The 23,782-nt window shown below is 38.8% G+C and overlaps 1 long non-coding RNA gene across 1 annotated transcript in view; it reads right to left on the minus strand.

Moving 5' to 3' along the window:
* LOC142486308 (uncharacterized) overlaps nt 1-23,419 on the minus strand; it is a 153,378-nt gene extending 129,959 nt beyond the window's left edge. Inside the window, exon 1 of the long non-coding RNA XR_012798895.1 lies at nt 23,158-23,419. This is a non-coding gene — a long non-coding RNA (uncharacterized LOC142486308). The remainder of the gene's footprint in view (nt 1-23,157) is intronic.
* Nucleotides 23,420-23,782: the final 363 nt, after the last annotated feature.

Consider the following 23,782-nt stretch of genomic DNA (forward strand, 5'->3'; position numbering starts at 1 on the left):
TGTGTAATCATTATACCCTACTCCCTGTTATACATGTACTGTGTAATCATTATACCCTACCCCCTGTTATACATGTACTGTGTAATCATTATACCCTACCCCCCGTTATACATGTACTGTGTAATCATTATACCTACCCCCTGTTATACATGCACTGTGTAATCATTATACCCTACCCCCTGTTAAACATGTACTGTGTAACCATTATACCCTACCCCCTGTAATTCATATACAGTGTAATCATTATACCTACCCCCTGTTATACATGTACCGTGTAATCATTATACCTACCCCTTGTTATTCATGTACCGTGTAATCATTATACCCTACCCCCTGTTATACATGTACTGTGTAATCATTATACCCTACCCCCTGTTATACATGTACTGTGTAATCATTATACCTACCCCCTGTTATACATGTACTGTGTAATCATTATACCCTACCCCCTGTTATTCATGTACCGTGTAATCATTATACCCTACCCCCTGTTATTCATGTACTATGTAATCATTATACCCTACCCCGTTATTCATGTACTGTGTAACCATTATACCTACCCCCTGTTATACATGTACTGTGTAATCATTATACCCTACCCCCTGTTATACATGTACTGTGTAATCATTATACCTACCCCCTGTTATACATGTACCGTGTAATCATTATACCCTACCCCCTGTTATTCATGTACTGTGTAACCATTATACCTACCCCCTGTTATTCATGTACTGTGTAACCATTATACCCTACCCCCTGTTATTCATGTACTGTGTAATCATTATACCCTACCCCGTGTTATACATGTACTGTGTAATCATTATACCTACCCCCTGTTATTCATGTACTGTGTAACCATTATACCCTACCCCGTTATACATGTACTGTGTAATCATTATACCCTACCCCCTGTTATATATGTACTGTGTAATCATTATACCTACCCCCTGTTATTCATGTACTGTGTAATCATTATACCCTACCCCCTGTTATTCATGTACTGTGTAATCATTATACCCTACCCCGTGTTATACATGTACTGTGTAATCATTATACCTACCCCCTGTTATTCATGTACTGTGTAACCATTATACCCTACCCCGTTATACATGTACTGTGTAATCATTATACCCTACCCCCTGTTATACATGTACTGTGTAATCATTATACCTACCCCCTGTTATACATGTGCTGTGTAATCATTATACCCTACCCCCTGTTATACATGTACCGTGTAATCATTATACCCTACCCCGTTATACATGTACCGTGTAATCATTATACCCTACCCCCTGTTATACATGTACTGTGTAATCATTATACCTACCCCCTGTTATACATGTACTGTGTAATCATTATACCCTACCCCCTGTTATACATGTACTGTGTAATCATTATACCCTACCCCCTGTTATACATGTACTGTGTAATCATTATACCCTACCCCGTGTTATACATGTACTGTGTAATCATTATACCTACCCCCTGTTATTCATGTACTGTGTAACCATTATACCCTACCCCCTGTTATTCATGTACTGTGTAATCATTATACCCTACCCCCTGTTATACATGTACTGTGTAATCATTATACCCTACCCCGTTATTCATGTACTGTGTAATCATTATACCCTACCCCGTTATACATGTACTGTGTAATCATTATACCCTACCCCGTTATACATGTACCGTGTAATCATTATACCCTACCCCGTTATACATGTACTGTGTAATCATTATACCCTACCCCCTGTTATACATGTACTGTGTAATCATTATACCTACCCCCTGTTATTCATGTACTGTGTAATCATTATACCTACCCCCTGTTATACACGTACTGTGTAATCATTATACCCTACCCCGTTATACACGTACCGTGTAATCATTATACCCTACCCCGTTATACATGTACTGTGTAACCATTATACCCTACCCCCTGTTATACATGTACTGTGTAATCATTATACCCTACCCCCTGTTATACATGTACTGTGTAATCATTATACCCTACCCCCTGTTATTCATGTACTGTGTAACCATTATACCTACCCCGTTATTCATGTACTGTGTAACCATTATACCCTACCCCCTGTTATTCATGTACTGTGTAATCATTATACCCTACCCCGTGTTATACATGTACTGTGTAATCATTATACCTACCCCCTGTTATTCATGTACTGTGTAACCATTATACCCTACCCCCTGTTATACATGTACTGTGTAATCATTATACCCTACCCCCTGTTATACATGTACTGTGTAATCATTATACCTACCCCCTGTTATTCATGTACTGTGTAATCATTATACCCTACCCCCTGTTATTCATGTACCGTGTAATCATTATACCTACCCCCTGTTATACATGTGCTGTGTAATCATTATACCCTACCCCCTGTTATACATGTACCGTGTAATCATTATACCCTACCCCGTTATACATGTACCGTGTAATCATTATACCCTACCCCGTTATACATGTACTGTGTAATCATTATACCCTACCCCCTGTTATACATGTACTGTGTAATCATTATACCCTACCCCCTGTTATACATGTACCGTGTAACCATTATACCCTATCCCCTGTTAAACATGTACTGTGTAATCATTATACCCTACCCCGTTATACATGTACTGTGTAATCATTATACCCTACCCCCTGTTATACATGTACTGTGTAATCATTATACCTACCCCCTGTTATACATGTACTGTGTAATCATTATACCCTACCCCCCGTTATACATGTACTGTGTAATCATTATACCTACCCCCTGTTATTCATGTACTGTGTAATCATTATACCCTACCCCCTGTTATACATGCACTGTGTAATCATTATACCTACCCCCCGTTATACATGTACTGTGTAATCATTATACCTACCCCCTGTTATACATGTACTGTGTAATCATTATACCTACCCCGTTATTCATGTACTGTGTAATCATTATACCCTACCCCCTGTTATACATGTACTGTGTAATCATTATACCCTACCCCCTGTTATTCATGTACTGTGTAATCATTATACCCTACCCCCTGTTATACATGTACTGTGTAATCATTATACCCTACCACCTGTTATACATGTACTGTGTAATCATTATACCTACCCCGTTATTCATTTACTGTGTAATCATTATACCCTACCCCGTTATACATGTACCGTGTAATCATTATACCCTACCCTCTGTTATTCATGTACTGTGTAATCATTATACCCTACCCCCTGTTATACATGTACTGTGTAATCATTATACCCTACCCTCTGTTATTCATGTACTGTGTAATCATTATACCCTACCCCCTGTTATACATGCACTGTGTAATCATTATACCTACCCCCCGTTATACATGTACTGTGTAATCATTATACCTACCCCCTGTTATACATGTACTGTGTAATCATTATACCCTACCCCCTGTTATACACGCACTGTGTAATCATTATACCTACCCCCCGTTATACATGTACTGTGTAATCATTATACCTACCCCCTGTTATACATGTACTGTGTAATCATTATACCTACCCCGTTATTCATGTACTGTGTAATCATTATACCCTACCCCCTGTTATACATGTACTGTGTAATCATTATACCTACCCCCTGTTATACATGTACTGTGTAATCATTATACCCTACCCCCCGTTATACATGTACTGTGTAATCATTATACCTACCCCCTGTTATACATGTACTGTGTAATCATTATACCCTACCCCCTGTTATTCATGTACTGTGTAATCATTATACCCTACCCCCTGTTATACATGTACTGTGTAATCATTATACCCTACCCCGTTATTCATGTACTGTGTAATCATTATACCCTACCCCGTTATTCATGTACTGTGTAATCATTATACCTACCCCGTTATACATGTACTGTGTAATCATTATACCCTACCCCGTTATACATGTACCGTGTAATCATTATACCCTACCCCGTTATACATGTACTGTGTAATCATTATACCCTACCCCCTGTTATACATGTACTGTGTAATCATTATACCTACCCCCTGTTATTCATGTACTGTGTAATCATTATACCTACCCCCTGTTATACATGTACTGTGTAATCATTATACCCTACCCCGTTATACATGTACCGTGTAATCATTATACCCTACCCCGTTATACATGTACTGTGTAACCATTATACCCTACCCCCTGTTATACATGTACTGTGTAATCATTATACCCTACCCCCTGTTATACATGTACTGTGTAATCATTATACCCTACCCCCTGTTATTCATGTACTGTGTAACCATTATACCTACCCCCTGTTATTCATGTACCGTGTAACCATTATACCCTACCCCCTGTTATTCATGTACTGTGTAATCATTATACCCTACCCCGTGTTATACATGTACTGTGTAATCATTATACCTACCCCCTGTTATTCATGTACTGTGTAACCATTATACCCTACCCCCTGTTATACATGTACTGTGTAATCATTATACCCTACCCCCTGTTATATATGTACTGTGTAATCATTATACCTACCCCCTGTTATTCATGTACTGTGTAATCATTATACCTACCCCCTGTTATACATGTGCTGTGTAATCATTATACCCTACCCCCTGTTATACATGTACCGTGTAATCATTATACCCTACCCCGTTATACATGTACCGTGTAATCATTATACCCTACCCCCTGTTATACATGTACTGTGTAATCATTATACCTACCCCCTGTTATACATGTACTGTGTAATCATTATACCCTACCCCCTGTTATACATGTACCGTGTAATCATTATACCTACCCCGTTATACATGTACTGTGTAATCATTATACCCTACCCCCTGTTATACATGTACTGTGTAATCATTATACCTACCCCCTGTTATACATGTACTGTGTAATCATTATACCCTACCCCCCGTTATACATGTACTGTGTAATCATTATACCTACCCCCTGTTATTCATGTACTGTGTAATCATTATACCCTACCCCCCGTTATACATGTACTGTGTAATCATTATACCTACCCCCTGTTATTCATGTACTGTGTAATCATTATACCTACCCTCTGTTATACATGTACTGTGTAATCATTATACCCTACCCCCTGTTATACATGTACTGTGTAATCATTATACCTACCCCCTGTTATACATGTACTGTGTAATCATTATACCTACCCCGTTATTCATGTACTGTGTAATCATTATACCCTACCCCCTGTTATACATGTACTGTGTAATCATTATACCTACCCCCCGTTATACATGTACTGTGTAATCATTATACCTACCCCCTGTTATACATGTACTGTGTAATCATTATACCTACCCCGTTATTCATGTACTGTGTAATCATTATACCCTACCCCCTGTTATACATGTACTGTGTAATCATTATACCCTACCCCCTGTTATTCATGTACTGTGTAATCATTATACCCTACCCCCTGTTATACATGTACTGTGTAATCATTAAACCCTACCACCTGTTATACATGTACTGTGTAATCATTATACCTACCCCGTTATTCATTTACTGTGTAATCATTATACCCTACTCCCTGTTATACATGTACCGTGTAATCATTATACCCTACCCCTTGTTATCCATGTACTGTGTAACCATTATACCTACCCCCTGTTATACATGTACTGTGTAATCATTATACCTACCCCTGTTATACATGTACTGTGTAATCATTATATCCTACCCCCTGTTATACATGTACTGTGTAATCATTATATCCTACCCCCTGTTATACATGTACTGTGTAATCATTATACCTACCCCGTTATTCATGTACTGTGTAATCATTATACCCTACCCCCTGTTATACATGTACTGTGTAATCATTATACCTACCCCCTGTTATACATGTACTGTGTAATCATTATACCTACCCCGTTATTCATGTACTGTGTAATCATTATACCCTACCCCCTGTTATACATGTACTGTGTAATCATTATACCCTACCCCGTTATACATGTACTGTGTAACCATTATACCTACCCCGTTATTCATGTACTGTGTAATCATTATTCCCTACCCCCTGTTATTCATGTACTGTGTAATCATTATACCCTACCCCTGTTATACATGTACTGTGTAATCATTATACCTACCCCGTTATACATGTACTGTGTAATCATTATACCTACCCCCCGTTATACATGTACTGTGTAACCATTATACCTACCCCCTGTTATTCATGTACTGTGTAATCATTATACCCTACCCCCTGTTATACATGTACTGTGTAATCATTATACCCTACTCCCTGTTATACATGTACTGTGTAATCATTATACCCTACCCCCGTTATACATGTACCGTGTAATCATAATACCCTACCCCCCTGTTATTCATGTACTGTGTAATCATTATACCCTACCCCCTGTTATACATGTACTGTGTAATCATTATAACTACCCCCTGTTATACATGTACTGTGTAATCATTATACCCTACCCCCTGTTATACTTGTACCGTGTAATCATTATACCTACCCCCTGTTATACATGTACTGTGTAATCATTATACCCTACCCCGTTATACATGTACTGTGTAATCATTATACCCTACCCCGTTATACATGTACTGTGTAATCATTATACCCTACCCCCTGTTATACATGTACTGTGTAATCATTATACCCTACCCCGTTATACATGTACTGTGTAATCATTATACCTACCCCCTGTTATTCATGTACTGTGTAATCATTATACCTACCCCCTGTTATTCATGTACTGTGTAATCATTATACCTACCCCCTGTTATTCATGTACTGTGTAACCATTATACCTACCCCCTGTTATTCATGTACTGTGTAATCATTATACCCTACCCCCTGTTATTCATGTACTGTGTAATCATTACACCCTACCCCCTGTTATACATGTGCCGTGTAATCATTATACCTACCCCCCGTTATTCATGTACTGTGTAATCATTATACCCTACCCCCCGTTATACATGTACTGTGTAATCATTATACCCTACCCCCTGTTATACATGTACTGTGTAATCATTATACCCTACCCCCCATTATACATGTACCGTGTAATCATTATACCCTACCCCCGTTATTCATGTACTGTGTAATCATTATACCCTACCCCCTGTTATACATGTACTGTGTAATCATTATACCTACCCCGTTATACATCTACTGTGTAATCATTATTCCCTACCCCCTGTTATACATGTACTGTGTAATCATTATACCTACCCTCTGTTATACATGTACTGTGTAATCATTATACCTACCCCCTGTTATACATGTACTGTGTAACCATTATACCTACCCCCCCGTTATACATGTACTGTGTAACCATTATACCCTACCCCTGTTATACACGTACTGTGTAATCATTATACCCTACCCCCTGTTATTCATGTACTGTGTAATCATTATTCCCTACCCTCTGTTATACATGTACTGTGTAATCATTATACCCTATCCCCTTTTATTCATGTACTGTGTAATCATTATACCGACCCCCCCGTTATACATGTACTGTGTAATCATTATACCTACCCCCTGTTATACATGTACTGTGTAATCATTATACCTACCCCCTGTTATTCATGTACTGTGTAATCATTATACCTACCCCCTGTTATTCATGTACTGTGTAATCATTATACCCTACCCCGTTATACATGTACTGTGTAATCATTATACCCTACCCCCGTTATACATGTACTGTGTAATCATTATACCTACCCCCTGTTATACATGTACTGTGTAATCATTACACCTACCCCCTGTTATTCATGTACTGTGTAATCATTATACCCTACCCCCTGTTATACATGTACTGTGTAATCATTATACCTACCCTCTGTTATACATGTACTGTGTAATCATTATACCCTACCCCGTTATACATGTACTGTGTAATCATTATACCCTACCCCCGTTATACATGTACTGTGTAATCATTATACCTACCCCCTGTTATACATGTACTGTGTAATCATTATACCTACCCCGTTATTCATGTACTGTGTAATCATTATACCTACCCCCTGTTATACATGTACTGTGTAATCATTATACCTACCCTCTGTTATACATGTACTGTGTAATCATTATACCTACCCCCTGTTATACATGTACTGTGTAATCATTATACCTACCCCCTGTTATTCATGTACTGTGTAATCATTATACCCTACCCCCCGTTATACATGTACTGTGTAATCATTATACCCTACCCCCTGTAATTCATATACAGTGTAATCATTATACCTACCCCCTGTTATACATGTACTGTGTAATCATTATACCTACCCCCTGTTATTCATGTACTGTGTAATCATTATACCCTACTCCCTGTTATACATGTACAGTGTAATCATTATACCTACCCCGTTATTCATGTACTGTGTAATCATTATACCCTACCCCGTTATACATGTACGGTGTAATCATTATACCCTACCCCCGTTATACATGTACTGTGTAATCATTATACCTACCCCCTGTTATACATGTACTGTGTAATCATTATACCTACCCCCTGTTATTCATGTACTGTGTAATCATTATACCCTACCCCCTGTTATACATGTACTGTGTAATCATTATACCCTACCCCCCGTTATACATGTACTGTGTAATCATTATACCCTACCCCCTGTAATTCATATACAGTGTAATCATTATACCTACCCCCTGTTATACATGTACTGTGTAATCAGTATACCTACCCCCTGTTATTCATGTACTGTGTAATCATTATACCCTACTCCCTGTTATACATGTACTGTGTAATCATTATACCTACCCCCTGTTATACATGTACTGTGTAATCATTATACCCTACCCCCCGTTATACATGTACTGTGTAATCATTATACCCTACCCCCTGTTATACATGTACCGTGTAATCATTATACCTACCCCTTGTTATTCATGTACTGTGTAATCATTATACCCTACCCCCTGTTATACATGTACTGTGTAATCATTACACCCTACCCCCTGTTATACATGTACCGTGTAATCATTATACCTACCCCTTGTTATTCATGTACTGTGTAATCATTATACCTACCCTGTTATACATGTACTGTGTAATCATTATACCTACCCCCTGTTATACATGTACCGTGTAATCATTATACCTACCCCTTGTTATTCATGTACTGTGTAATCATTATACCCTACCAACTGTTATACATGTACTGTGTAATCATTATACCTACCCCCTGTTATTCATGTACTGTGTAATCATTATACCTACCCCCTGTTATACATGTACTGTGTAATCATTATACCCTACCCCCGTTATACATGTACTGTGTAATCATTATACCCTACCCCCGTTATACATGTACTGTGTAATCATTATACCTACCCCGTTATACATGTACTGTGTAATCATTATACCTACCCCGTTATTCATGTACTGTGTAATCATTATACCCTACCCCGTTATACATGTACTGTGTAATCATTATACCCTACCCCCAGTTATACATGTACTGTGTAATCATTATACCCTACCCCCTGTAATTCATATACAGTGTAATCATTATACCTACCCCCTGTTATACATGTACTGTGTAATCATTATACCTACCCCCTGTTATTCATGTACTGTGTAATCATTATACCCTACTCCCTGTTATACATGTACTGTGTAATCATTATACCCTACCCCCTGTTATACATGTACTGTGTAATCATTATACCCTACCCCCCGTTATACATGTACTGTGTAATCATTATACCTACCCCCTGTTATACATGCACTGTGTAATCATTATACCCTACCCCCTGTTAAACATGTACTGTGTAACCATTATACCCTACCCCCTGTAATTCATATACAGTGTAATCATTATACCTACCCCCTGTTATACATGTACCGTGTAATCATTATACCTACCCCTTGTTATTCATGTACCGTGTAATCATTATACCCTACCCCCTGTTATACATGTACTGTGTAATCATTATACCCTACCCCCTGTTATACATGTACTGTGTAATCATTATACCTACCCCCTGTTATACATGTACTGTGTAATCATTATACCCTACCCCCTGTTATTCATGTACTATGTAATCATTATACCCTACCCCGTTATTCATGTACTGTGTAACCATTATACCTACCCCCTGTTATACATGTACTGTGTAATCATTATACCCTACCCCCTGTTATACATGTACTGTGTAATCATTATACCTACCCCCTGTTATACATGTACCGTGTAATCATTATACCTACCCCCTGTTATACATGTACTGTGTAATCATTATACCTACCCCCTGTTATACATGTACTGTGTAACCATTATACCTACCCCCTGTTATACATGTACTGTGTAATCATTATACCTACCCCCTGTTATACATGTACCGTGTAATCATTATACCTACCCCGTTATACATGTACTGTGTAATCATTATACCTACCCCCTGTTATACATGTACTGTGTAATCATTATACCCTACCCCCTGTTATTCATGTACCGTGTAATCATTATACCCTACCCCCTGTTATACATGTACTGTGTAACCATTATACCCTACCCCGTTATTCATGTAATGTGTAATCATTATACCCTACCCCCTGTTATACATGTACTGTGTAATCATTATACCCTACCCCCTGTTATACATGTACTGTGTAACCATTATACCCTACCCCCCGTTATTCATGTAATGTGTAATCATTATACCTACCCCCTGATATACATGTACTGTGTAATCATTATACCCTACCCCCTGTTATACATGTACTGTGTAATCATTATACCTACCCCCTGTTATACATGTACTGTGTAATCATTATACCTACCCCCTGATATACATGTACTGTGTAATCATTATACCCTACCCCCTGTTATACATGTACTGTGTAATCATTATACCTACCCCCTGTTATACATGTACTGTGTAACCATTATACCCTACCGCCTGTTATTCATGTACTGTGTAATCATTATACCCTACCCCCTGTTATACATGTACCGTGTAATCATTATACCCTACCCCCTGTTATACATGTACTGTGTAATCATTATACCCTACCCCCTGTTATACATGTACTGTGTAATCATTATACCCTACCCCCTGTTATTCATGTTCTGTGTAATCATTATACCTACCCCGTTATACATGTACCGTGTAATCATTATACCCTACCCCCTGTTATACATGTACTGTGTAATCATTATACCCTACCCCCTGTTATTCATGTACTGTGTAATCATTATACCCTACCCCCTGTTATTCATGTTCTGTGTAATCATTATACCTACCCCCTGTTATACATGTACTGTGTAATCATTATACCTACCCCGTTATTCATGTACTGTGTAATCATTATACCCTACCCCGTTATTCATGTACAGTGTAATCATTATACCTACCCCGTTATTCATGTACTGTGTAATCATAATACCTACCCCCTGTTATTCATGTACTGTGTAATCATTATACCTTACCCCCGGTTATACATGTACTGTGTAATCATTATACCTACCCCCTGTTATACATGTACTGTGTAATCATTATACCTACCCCCTGTTATACATGTACCGTGTAATCATTATACCCTACCCACCGTTATACATGTACTGTGTAATCATTATACACTACCCCCTGTTATACATGTACTGTGTAATCATTATACCCTACCCCCTGTTATACATGTACTGTGTAATCATTATACCTACCCCCTGTTATACATGTACTGTGTAATCATTATACCCTACCCCCTGTTATACATGTACCGTGTAATCATTATACCCTACCCCCTGTTATACATGTACTGTGTAATCATTATACACTACCCCCTGTTATACATGTACTGTGTAATCATTATACCCTACCCCCTGTTATACATGTACTGTGTAATCATTATACCTACCCCGTTATTCATGTACAGTACTGTGTAATCATTATACCTACCCCCTGTTATACATGTACTGTGTAATCATTATACCCTACCCCGTTATTCATGTACCGTGTAATCATTATACCTACCCCCTGTTATACATGTACTGTGTAATCATTATACCTACCCCCTGTTATACATGTACTGTGTAATCATTATACCTACCCCCTGTTATACATGTACTGTGTAATCATTATACCCTACCCCGTTATTCATGTACCGTGTAATCATTATACCTACCCCCTGTTATACATGTACTGTGTAATCATTATACCTACCCCCTGTTATACATGTACTGTGTAATCATTATACCTACCCCCTGTTATACATGTACTGTGTAATCATTACACCTACCCCCTGTTATACATGTACTGTGTAATCATTATACCCTACCCCTGTTATACATGTACTGTGTAATCATTATACCCTACCCCGTTATACATGTACTGTGTAATCATTATACCCTACCCCCTGTTATTCATGTTCTGTGTAATCATTATACCCTACCTCCTGTTATACATATACTGTGTAATCATTATACCTACCCCGTTATACATGTACTGTGTAATCATTATACCCTACCCCTGTTATACATGTACTGTGTAATCATTATACCCTACCCCGTTATACATGTACTGTGTAATCATTATACCCTACCCCCTGTTATTCATGTACTGTGTAACCATTATACCTACCCCCTGTTATACATGTACTGTGTAATCATTATACCCTACCCCGTTATACATGTACTGTGTAATCATTATACCCTACCCCCTGTTATACATGTACTGTGTAATCATTATACCTACCCCCTGTTATTCATGTACTGTGTAATCATTATACCTACCCCCTGTTATACATGTACTGTGTAATCATTATACCCTACCCCGTTATACATGTACCGTGTAATCATTATACCCTACCCCGTTATACATGTACTGTGTAACCATTATACCCTACCCCCCGTTATACATGTACTGTGTAATCATTATACCCTACCCCGTTATACATGTACCGTGTAATCATTATACCCTACCCCCCGTTATTCATGTACTGTGTAACCATTATACCCTACCCCCCGTTATACATGTACTGTGTAATCATTATACCCTACCCCGTTATACATGTACCGTGTAATCATTATACCCTACCCCGTTATACATGTACTGTGTAACCATTATACCCTACCCCCCGTTATACATGTACTGTGTAATCATTATACCCTACCCCGTTATACATGTACTGTGTAATCATTATACCCTACCCCCTGTTATACATGTACTGTGTAATCATTATACCTACCCCCTGTTATTCATGTACTGTGTAATCATTATACCTACCCCCTGTTATACATGTACTGTGTAATCATTATACCCTACCCCGTTATACATGTACCGTGTAATCATTATACCCTACCCCGTTATACATGTACTGTGTAACCATTATACCCTACCCCCTGTTATACATGTACTGTGTAATCATTATACCCTACCCCCTGTTATACATGTACTGTGTAATCATTATACCCTACCCCCTGTTATTCATGTACTGTGTAACCATTATACCTACCCCCTGTTATTCATGTACCGTGTAACCATTATACCCTACCCCCTGTTATTCATGTACTGTGTAATCATTATACCCTACCCCGTGTTATACATGTACTGTGTAATCATTATACCTACCCCCTGTTATTCATGTACTGTGTAACCATTATACCCTACCCCCTGTTATACATGTACTGTGTAATCATTATACCCTACCCCCTGTTATATATGTACTGTGTAATCATTATACCTACCCCCTGTTATTCATGTACTGTGTAATCATTATACCTACCCCCTGTTATACATGTGCTGTGTAATCATTATACCCTACCCCCTGTTATACATGTACCGTGTAATCATTATACCCTACCCCGTTATACATGTACCGTGTAATCATTATACCCTACCCCCTGTTATACATGTACTGTGTAATCATTATACCTACCCCCTGTTATACATGTACTGTGTAATCATTATACCCTACCCCCTGTTATACATGTACTGTGTAATCATTATACCCTACCCCCCGTTATACATGTACTGTGCAATCATTATACCTACCCCGTTATTCATGTACTGTGTAATCATTATACCTACCCTCTGTTATACATGTACTGTGTAATCATTATACCCTACCCCCTGTTATACATGTACTGTGTAATCATTATACCTACCCCCTGTTATACATGTACTGTGTAATCATTATACCTACCCCGTTATTCATGTACTGTGTAATCATTATACCCTACCCCCTGTTATACATGTACTGTGTAATCATTATACCTACCCCCCGTTATACATGTACTGTGTAATCATTATACCTACCCCCTGTTATACATGTACTGTGTAATCATTATACCTACCCCGTTATTCATGTACTGTGTAATCATTATACCCTACCCCCTGTTATACATGTACTGTGTAATCATTATACCCTACCCCCTGTTATTCATGTACTGTGTAATCATTATACCCTACCCCCTGTTATACATGTACTGTGTAATCATTATACCCTACCACCTGTTATACATGTACTGTGTAATCATTATACCTACCCCGTTATTCATTTACTGTGTAATCATTATACCCTACTCCCTGTTATACATGTACCGTGTAATCATTATACCCTACCCCTTGTTATCCATGTACTGTGTAACCATTATACCTACCCCCTGTTATACATGTACTGTGTAATCATTATACCTACCCCTGTTATACATGTACTGTGTAATCATTCTATCCTACACCCTGTTATACATGTACTGTGTAATCATTATACCCTACCCCCTGTTATACATGTACTGTGTAATCATTATACCTACCCCCTGTTATACATGTACTGTGTAATCATTATACCTACCCCGTTATTCATGTACTGTGTAATCATTATACCCTACCCCCTGTTATACATGTACTGTGTAATCATTATACCCTACCCCGTTATACATGTACTGTGTAACCATTATACCTACCCCGTTATTCATGTACTGTGTAATCATTATTCCCTACCCCGTTATTCATGTACTGTGTAATCATTATACCCTACCCCTGTTATACATGTACTGTGTAATCATTATACCTACCCCCTGTTATACATGTACTGTGTAATCATTATACCTACCCCCCGTTATACATGTACTGTGTAACCATTATACCTACCCCCTGTTATTCATGTACTGTGTAATCATTATACCCTACCCCCTGTTATACATGTACTGTGTAATCATTATACTCTACTCCCTGTTATACATGTACTGTGTAATCATTATACCCTACCCCCCGTTATACATGTACCGTGTAATCATTATACCCTACCCCCCTGTTATTCATGTACTGTGTAATCATTATACCCTACCCCCTGTTATACATGTACTGTGTAATCATTATAACTACCCCGTTATACATGTACTGTGTAATCATTATACCCTACCCCCTGTTATACTTGTACCGTGTAATCATTATACCTACCCCCTGTTATACATGTACTGTGTAATCATTATACCCTACCCCGTTATACATGTACTGTGTAATCATTATACCCTACCCCGTTATACATGTACTGTGTAATCATTATACCCTACCCCCTGTTATACATGTACTGTGTAATCATTATACCCTACCCCGTTATACATGTACTGTGTAATCATTATACCTACCCCCTGTTATTCATGTACTGTGTAATCATTATACCTACCCCCTGTTATTCATGCACTGTGTAATCATTATACCTACCCCCTGTTATTCATGTACTGTGTAACCATTATACCTACCCCGTTATTCATGTACTGTGTAATCATTATACCCTACCCCCTGTTATTCATGTACTGTGTAATCATTATACCCTACCCCCTGTTATACATGTGCCGTGTAATCATTATACCTACCCCCCGTTATTCATGTACTGTGTAATCATTATACCCTACCCCCCCGTTATACATGTACTGTGTAATCATTATACCCTACCCCCTGTTATACATGTACTGTGTAATCATTATACCCTACCCCCCGTTATACATGTACCGTGTAATCATTATACCCTACCCCCGTTATTCATGTACTGTGTAATCATTATACCCTACCCCCTGTTATACATGTACTGTGTAATCATTATACCTACCCCGTTATACATCTACTGTGTAATCATTATTCCCTACCCCCTGTTATACATGTACTGTGTAATCATTATACCTACCCTCTGTTAAACATGTACTGTGTAATCATTATACCTACCCCCTGTTATACATGTACTGTGTAACCATTATACCTACCCCCCCGTTATACATGTACTGTGTAACCATTATACCCTACCCCTGTTATACACGTACTGTGTAATCATTATACCCTACCCCCTGTTATTCATGTACTGTGTAATCATTATTCCCTACCCTCTGTTATACATGTACTGTGTAATCATTATACCCTATCCCCTTTTATTCATGTACTGTGTAATCATTATACCGACCCCCCCGTTATACATGTACTGTGTAATCATTATACCCTACCCCCTGTTATACATGTACTGTGTAATCATTATACCCTACCCCCTGTTATACATGTACTGTGTAATCATTATACCCTACCCCCTGTTATACATGTACTGTGTAATCATTATACCTACCCCCTGTTATACATGTACTGTGTAATCATTATACCCTACCCCCTGTTATACATGTACTGTGTAATCATTATACCCTACCCCCTGTTATTCATGTACTGTGTAATCATTATACCTACCCCCTGTTATACATGTACTGTGTAATCATTATACCTACCCCCTGTTATTCATGTACTGTGTAATCATTATACCTACCCCCTGTTATTCATGTACTGTGTAATCATTATACCCTACCCCGTTATACATGTACTGTGTAATCATTATACCCTACCCCCGTTATACATGTACTGTGTAATCATTATACCTACCCCCTGTTATACATGTACTGTGTAATCATTATACCTACCCCCTGTTATTCATGTACTGTGTAATCATTATACCCTACCCCCTGTTATACATGTACTGTGTAATCATTATACCTACCCTCTGTTATACATGTACTGTGTAATCATTATACCCTACCCCGTTATACATGTACTGTGTAATCATTATACCCTACCCCCGTTATACATGTACTGTGTAATCATTATACCTACCCCCTGTTATACATGTACTGTGTAATCATTATACCTACCCCCTGTTATTCATGTACTGTGTAATCATTATACCTACCCCCTGTTATACATGTACTGTGTAATCATTATACCCTACCCCCTGTTATACATGTACTGTGTAATCAGTATACCTACCCCCTGTTATTCATGTACTGTGTAATCATTATACCCTACCCCGTTATACATGTACTGTGTAATCATTATACCTACCCTCTGTTATACATGTACTGTGTAATCATTATACCTACCCCCTGTTATACATGTACTGTGTAATCAGTATACCTACCCCCTGTTATTCATGTACTGTGTAATCATTATACCCTACCCCCCGTTATACATGTACTGTGTAATCATTATACCCTACCCCCTGTTATACATGTACCGTGTAATCATTATACCTACCCCTTGTTATTCATGTACTGTGTAATCATTATACCCTACCCCCTGTTATACATGTACTGTGTAATCATTATACCTACCCTGTTATACATGTACTGTGTAATCATTATACCTACCCCCTGTTATACATGTACCGTGTAATCATTATACCTACCCCTTGTTATTCATGTACTGTGTAATCATTATACCCTACCCCCTGTTATACATGTACTGTGTAATCATTATACCTACCCCCTGTTATTCATGTACTGTGTAATCATTATACCTACCCCCTGTTATACATGTACTGTGTAATCATTATACCCTACCCCCGTTATACATGTACTGTGTAATCATTATACCCTACCCCCGTTATACATGTACTGTGTAATCATTATACCTACCCCGTTATACATGTACTGTGTAATCATTATACCCTACCCCCTGTTATTCATGTACTGTGTAATCATTATACCCTACCCCGTTATACATGTACTGTGTAATCATTATACCCTACCCACTGTTATACATGTACTGTGTAATCATTATACCTACCCCGTTATTCATGTACTGTGTAATCATTATACCTACCCCCGTTATACATGTACTGTGTAATCATTATACCTACCCCCTGTTATACATGTACTGTGTAATCATTATACCTACCCCGTTATTCATGTACTGTGTAATCATTATACCCTACCCCGTTATACATGTACTGTGTAATCATTATACCCTACCCCCAGTTATACATGTACTGTGTAATCATTATACCCTACCCCCTGTAATTCATATACAGTGTAATCATTATACCTACCCCCTGTTATACATGTACTGTGTAATCATTATACCTACTCCCTGTTATACATGTGCTGTGTAATCATTATACCCTACCCCCTGTTATACATGTACTGTGTAATCATTATACCCTACCCCCTGTTATACATGTACTGTGTAATCATTATACCCTACCCCCTGTTATTCATGTACTGTGTAATCATTATACCCTACCCCCTGTTATACATGTACTGTGTAATCATTATACCCTACCACCTGTTATACATGTACTGTGTAATCATTATACCTACCCCGTTATTCATTTACTGTGTAATCATTATACCCTACTCCCTGTTATACATGTACCGAGTAATCATTATACCCTACCCCTTGTTATCCATGTACTGTGTAACCATTATACCTACCCCCTGTTATACATGTACTGTGTAATCATTATACCTACCCCTGTTATACATGTACTGTGTAATCATTCTATCCTACACCCTGTTATACATGTACTGTGTAATCATTATACCCTACCCCCTGTTATACATGTACTGTGTAATCATTATACCTACCCCCTGTTATACATGTACTGTGTAATCATTATACCTACCCCGTTATTCATGTACTGTGTAATCATTATACCCTACCCCCTGTTATACATGTACTGTGTAATCATTATACCCTACCCCGTTATACATGTACTGTGTAACCATTATACCTACCCCGTTATTCATGTACTGTGTAATCATTATTCCCTACCCCGTTATTCATGTACTGTGTAATCATTATACCCTACCCCTGTTATACATGTACTGTGTAATCATTATACCTACCCCCTGTTATACATGTACTGTGTAATCATTATACCTACCCCCCGTTATACATGTACTGTGTAACCATTATACCTACCCCCTGTTATTCATGTACTGTGTAATCATTATACCCTACCCCCTGTTATACATGTACTGTGTAATCATTATACTCTACTCCCTGTTATACATGTACTGTGTAATCATTATACCCTACCCCCCGTTATACATGTACCGTGTAATCATTATACCCTACCCCCCTGTTATTCATGTACTGTGTAATCATTATACCCTACCCCCTGTTATACATGTACTGTGTAATCATTATAACTACCCCGTTATACATGTACTGTGTAATCATTATACCCTACCCCCTGTTATACTTGTACCGTGTAATCATTATACCTACCCCCTGTTATACATGTACTGTGTAATCATTATACCCTACCCCGTTATACATGTACTGTGTAATCATTATACCCTACCCCGTTATACATGTACTGTGTAATCATTATACCCTACCCCCTGTTATACATGTACTGTGTAATCATTATACCCTACCCCGTTATACATGTACTGTGTAATCATTATACCTACCCCCTGTTATTCATGTACTGTGTAATCATTATACCTACCCCCTGTTATTCATGCACTGTGTAATCATTATACCTACCCCCTGTTATTCATGTACTGTGTAACCATTATACCTACCCCGTTATTCATGTACTGTGTAATCATTATACCCTACCCCCTGTTATTCATGTACTGTGTAATCATTATACCCTACCCCCTGTTATACATGTGCCGTGTAATCATTATACCTACCCCCCGTTATTCATGTACTGTGTAATCATTATACCCTACCCCCCGTTATACATGTACTGTGTAATCATTATACCCTACCCCCTGTTATACATGTACTGTGTAATCATTATACCCTACCCCCCGTTATACATGTACCGTGTAATCATTATACCCTACCCCCGTTATTCATGTACTGTGTAATCATTATACCCTACCCCCTGTTATACATGTACTGTGTAATCATTATACCTACCCCGTTATACATCTACTGTGTAATCATTATTCCCTACCCCCTGTTATACATGTACTGTGTAATCATTATACCTACCCTCTGTTAAACATGTACTGTGTAATCATTATACCTACCCCCTGTTATACATGTACTGTGTAACCATTATACCTACCCCCCCGTTATACATGTACTGTGTAACCATTATACCCTACCCCTGTTATACACGTACTGTGTAATCATTATACCCTACCCCCTGTTATTCATGTACTGTGTAATCATTATTCCCTACCCTCTGTTATACATGTACTGTGTAATCATTATACCCTATCCCCTTTTATTCATGTACTGTGTAATCATTATACCGACCCCCCCGTTATACATGTACTGTGTAATCATTATACCCTACCCCCTGTTATACATGTACTGTGTAATCATTATACCCTACCCCCTGTTATACATGTACTGTGTAATCATTATACCCTACCCCCTGTTATACATGTACTGTGTAATCATTATACCTACCCCCTGTTATACATGTACTGTGTAATCATTATACCCTACCCCCTGTTATACATGTACTGTGTAATCATTATACCCTACCCCCTGTTATTCATGTACTGTGTAATCATTATACCTACCCCCTGTTATACATGTACTGTGTAATCATTATACCTACCCCCTGTTATTCATGTACTGTGTAATCATTATACCTACCCCCTGTTATTCATGTACTGTGTAATCATTATACCCTACCCCGTTATACATGTACTGTGTAATCATTATACCCTACCCCCGTTATACATGTACTGTGTAATCATTATACCTACCCCCTGTTATACATGTACTGTGTAATCATTATACCTACCCCCTGTTATTCATGTACTGTGTAATCATTATACCCTACCCCCTGTTATACATGTACTGTGTAATCATTATACCTACCCTCTGTTATACATGTACTGTGTAATCATTATACCCTACCCCGTTATACATGTACTGTGTAATCATTATACCCTACCCCCGTTATACATGTACTGTGTAATCATTATACCTACCCCCTGTTATACATGTACTGTGTAATCATTATACCTACCCCCTGTTATTCATGTACTGTGTAATCATTATACCTACCCCTGTTATACATGTACTGTGTAATCATTATACCCTACCCCCTGTTATACATGTACTGTGTAATCAGTATACCTACCCCCTGTTATTCATGTACTGTGTAATCATTATACCCTACCCCCGTTATACATGTACTGTGTAATCATTATACCTACCCTCTGTTATACATGTACTGTGTAATCATTATACCTACCCCCTGTTATACATGTACTGTGTAATCAGTATACCTACCCCCTGTTATTCATGTACTGTGTAATCATTATACCCTACCCCCCGTTATACATGTACTGTGTAATCATTATACCCTACCCCCTGTTATACATGTACCGTGTAATCATTATACCTACCCCTTGTTATTCATGTACTGTGTAATCATTATACCTACCCCCTGTTATACATGTACTGTGTAATCATTATACCTACCCTGTTATACATGTACTGTGTAATCATTATACCTACCCCCTGTTATACATGTACCGTGTAATCATTATACCTACCCCCTTGTTATTCATGTACTGTGTAATCATTATACCCTACCCCCTGTTATACATGTACTGTGTAATCATTATACCTACCCCCTGTTATTCATGTACTGTGTAATCATTATACCTACCCCCTGTTATACATGTACTGTGTAATCATTATACCCTACCCCCGTTATACATGTACTGTGTAATCATTATACCCTACCCCCGTTATACATGTACTGTGTAATCATTATACCTACCCCGTTATACATGTACTGTGTAATCATTATACCCTACCCCCTGTTATTCATGTACTGTGTAATCATTATACCCTACCCCGTTATACATGTACTGTGTAATCATTATACCCTACCCACTGTTATACATGTACTGTGTAATCATTATACCTACCCCGTTATTCATGTACTGTGTAATCATTATACCTACCCCGTTATACATGTACTGTGTAATCATTATACCTACCCCCTGTTATACATGTACTGTGTAATCATTATACCTACCCCGTTATTCATGTACTGTGTAATCATTATACCCTACCCCGTTATACATGTACTGTGTAATCATTATACCCTACCCCCAGTTATACATGTACTGTGTAATCATTATACCCTACCCCCTGTAATTCATATACAGTGTAATCATTATACCTACCCCCTGTTATACATGTACTGTGTAATCATTATACCTACTCCCTGTTATACATGTGCTGTGTAATCATTATACCCTACCCCCCTGTTATACATGTACTGTGTAATCATTATACCCTACCCCCTGTTATACATGTACTGTGTAATCATTATACCTACCCCCTGTTATACATGTACTGTGTAATCATTATACCCTACCCCCTGTTAAACATGTACTGTGTAACCATTATACCCTACCCCCTGTAATTCATATACAGTGTAATCATTATACCTACCCCCTGTTATACATGTACCGTGTAATCATTATACCTACCCCTTGTTATTCATGTACCGTGTAATCATTATACCCTACCCCCTGTTATACATGTACTGTGTAATCATTATACCTACCCCGTTATACATGTACTGTGTAATCATTATACCTACCCCCTGTTATACATGTACTGTGTAATCATTATACCCTACTCCCTGTTATACATGTACTGTGTAATCATTATACCCTACCCCCTGTTATTCATGTACTGTGTAATCATTATACCTACCCCCTGTTATACATGTACTGTGTAATCATTATACCCTACCCCCTGTTATTCATGTACTGTGTAATCATTATACCTACCCCCTGTTATACATGTTCTGTGTAACCATTATACCCTACCCCCGTTACTCATGCTTTAGCAATACAGGTAGTCCGCGTTTTCCGACGGCGCATAATGCAGTAAAAAATAATAATTATCCACCGCGGTTCTCGCGCTTCTGACGGAAACCTCCTCCGGTTAACATGGGTCCCGTTTTCCCGGCTGTCCCGCGTCCGACGTGGGTTTGCGGGACGCATTGTGTCGGAAAAGCGAGGAGACACTACTGAAATGGGCAGCAGATCACTGGGTGAGGAGAGCTGCGAGGGGGGGGGGGTGAAATCACTGGGTGAGAGAGAGCTACGAGGGGGGGGGGTGAAATCACTGGGTGAGAGAGAGCTACGAGGGGGGGGGTGAAATCACTGGGTGAGAGCTGCGAGGGGGGGGTGAAATCACTGGGTGAGAGAGAGCTACGAGGGGGCGGGGAGTAACTGGGTGAGGAGAGAGCTGCGAGGGGGGGGCGAGCAACTGGGTGAGGAGAGAGCTGCGAGGGGGGGGGGAGTAACTGGGTGAGGAGAGAGCTGCGAGGGGGGGTGAGTAACTGGGTAAGGAGAGAGCTGCGAGGGGGGGGGCGAGTAACTGGGTGACGAGAGAGCTGCGAGGGGGGGTGAGTAACTGGGTAAGGAGAGAGCTGCGAGGGGGGGATAACTGGGTGAGGAGAGAGCTGCGAGGGGGGGATAACTGGGTGAGGAGAGAGCTACGAGGGGGGGATAACTGGGTGAGGAGAGAG

The sequence above is a fragment of the Ascaphus truei genome, unplaced genomic scaffold (assembly GCF_040206685.1).
Source record: "Ascaphus truei isolate aAscTru1 unplaced genomic scaffold, aAscTru1.hap1 HAP1_SCAFFOLD_810, whole genome shotgun sequence".
NCBI classification, from domain to species: Eukaryota; Metazoa; Chordata; class Amphibia; order Anura; family Ascaphidae; genus Ascaphus; species Ascaphus truei.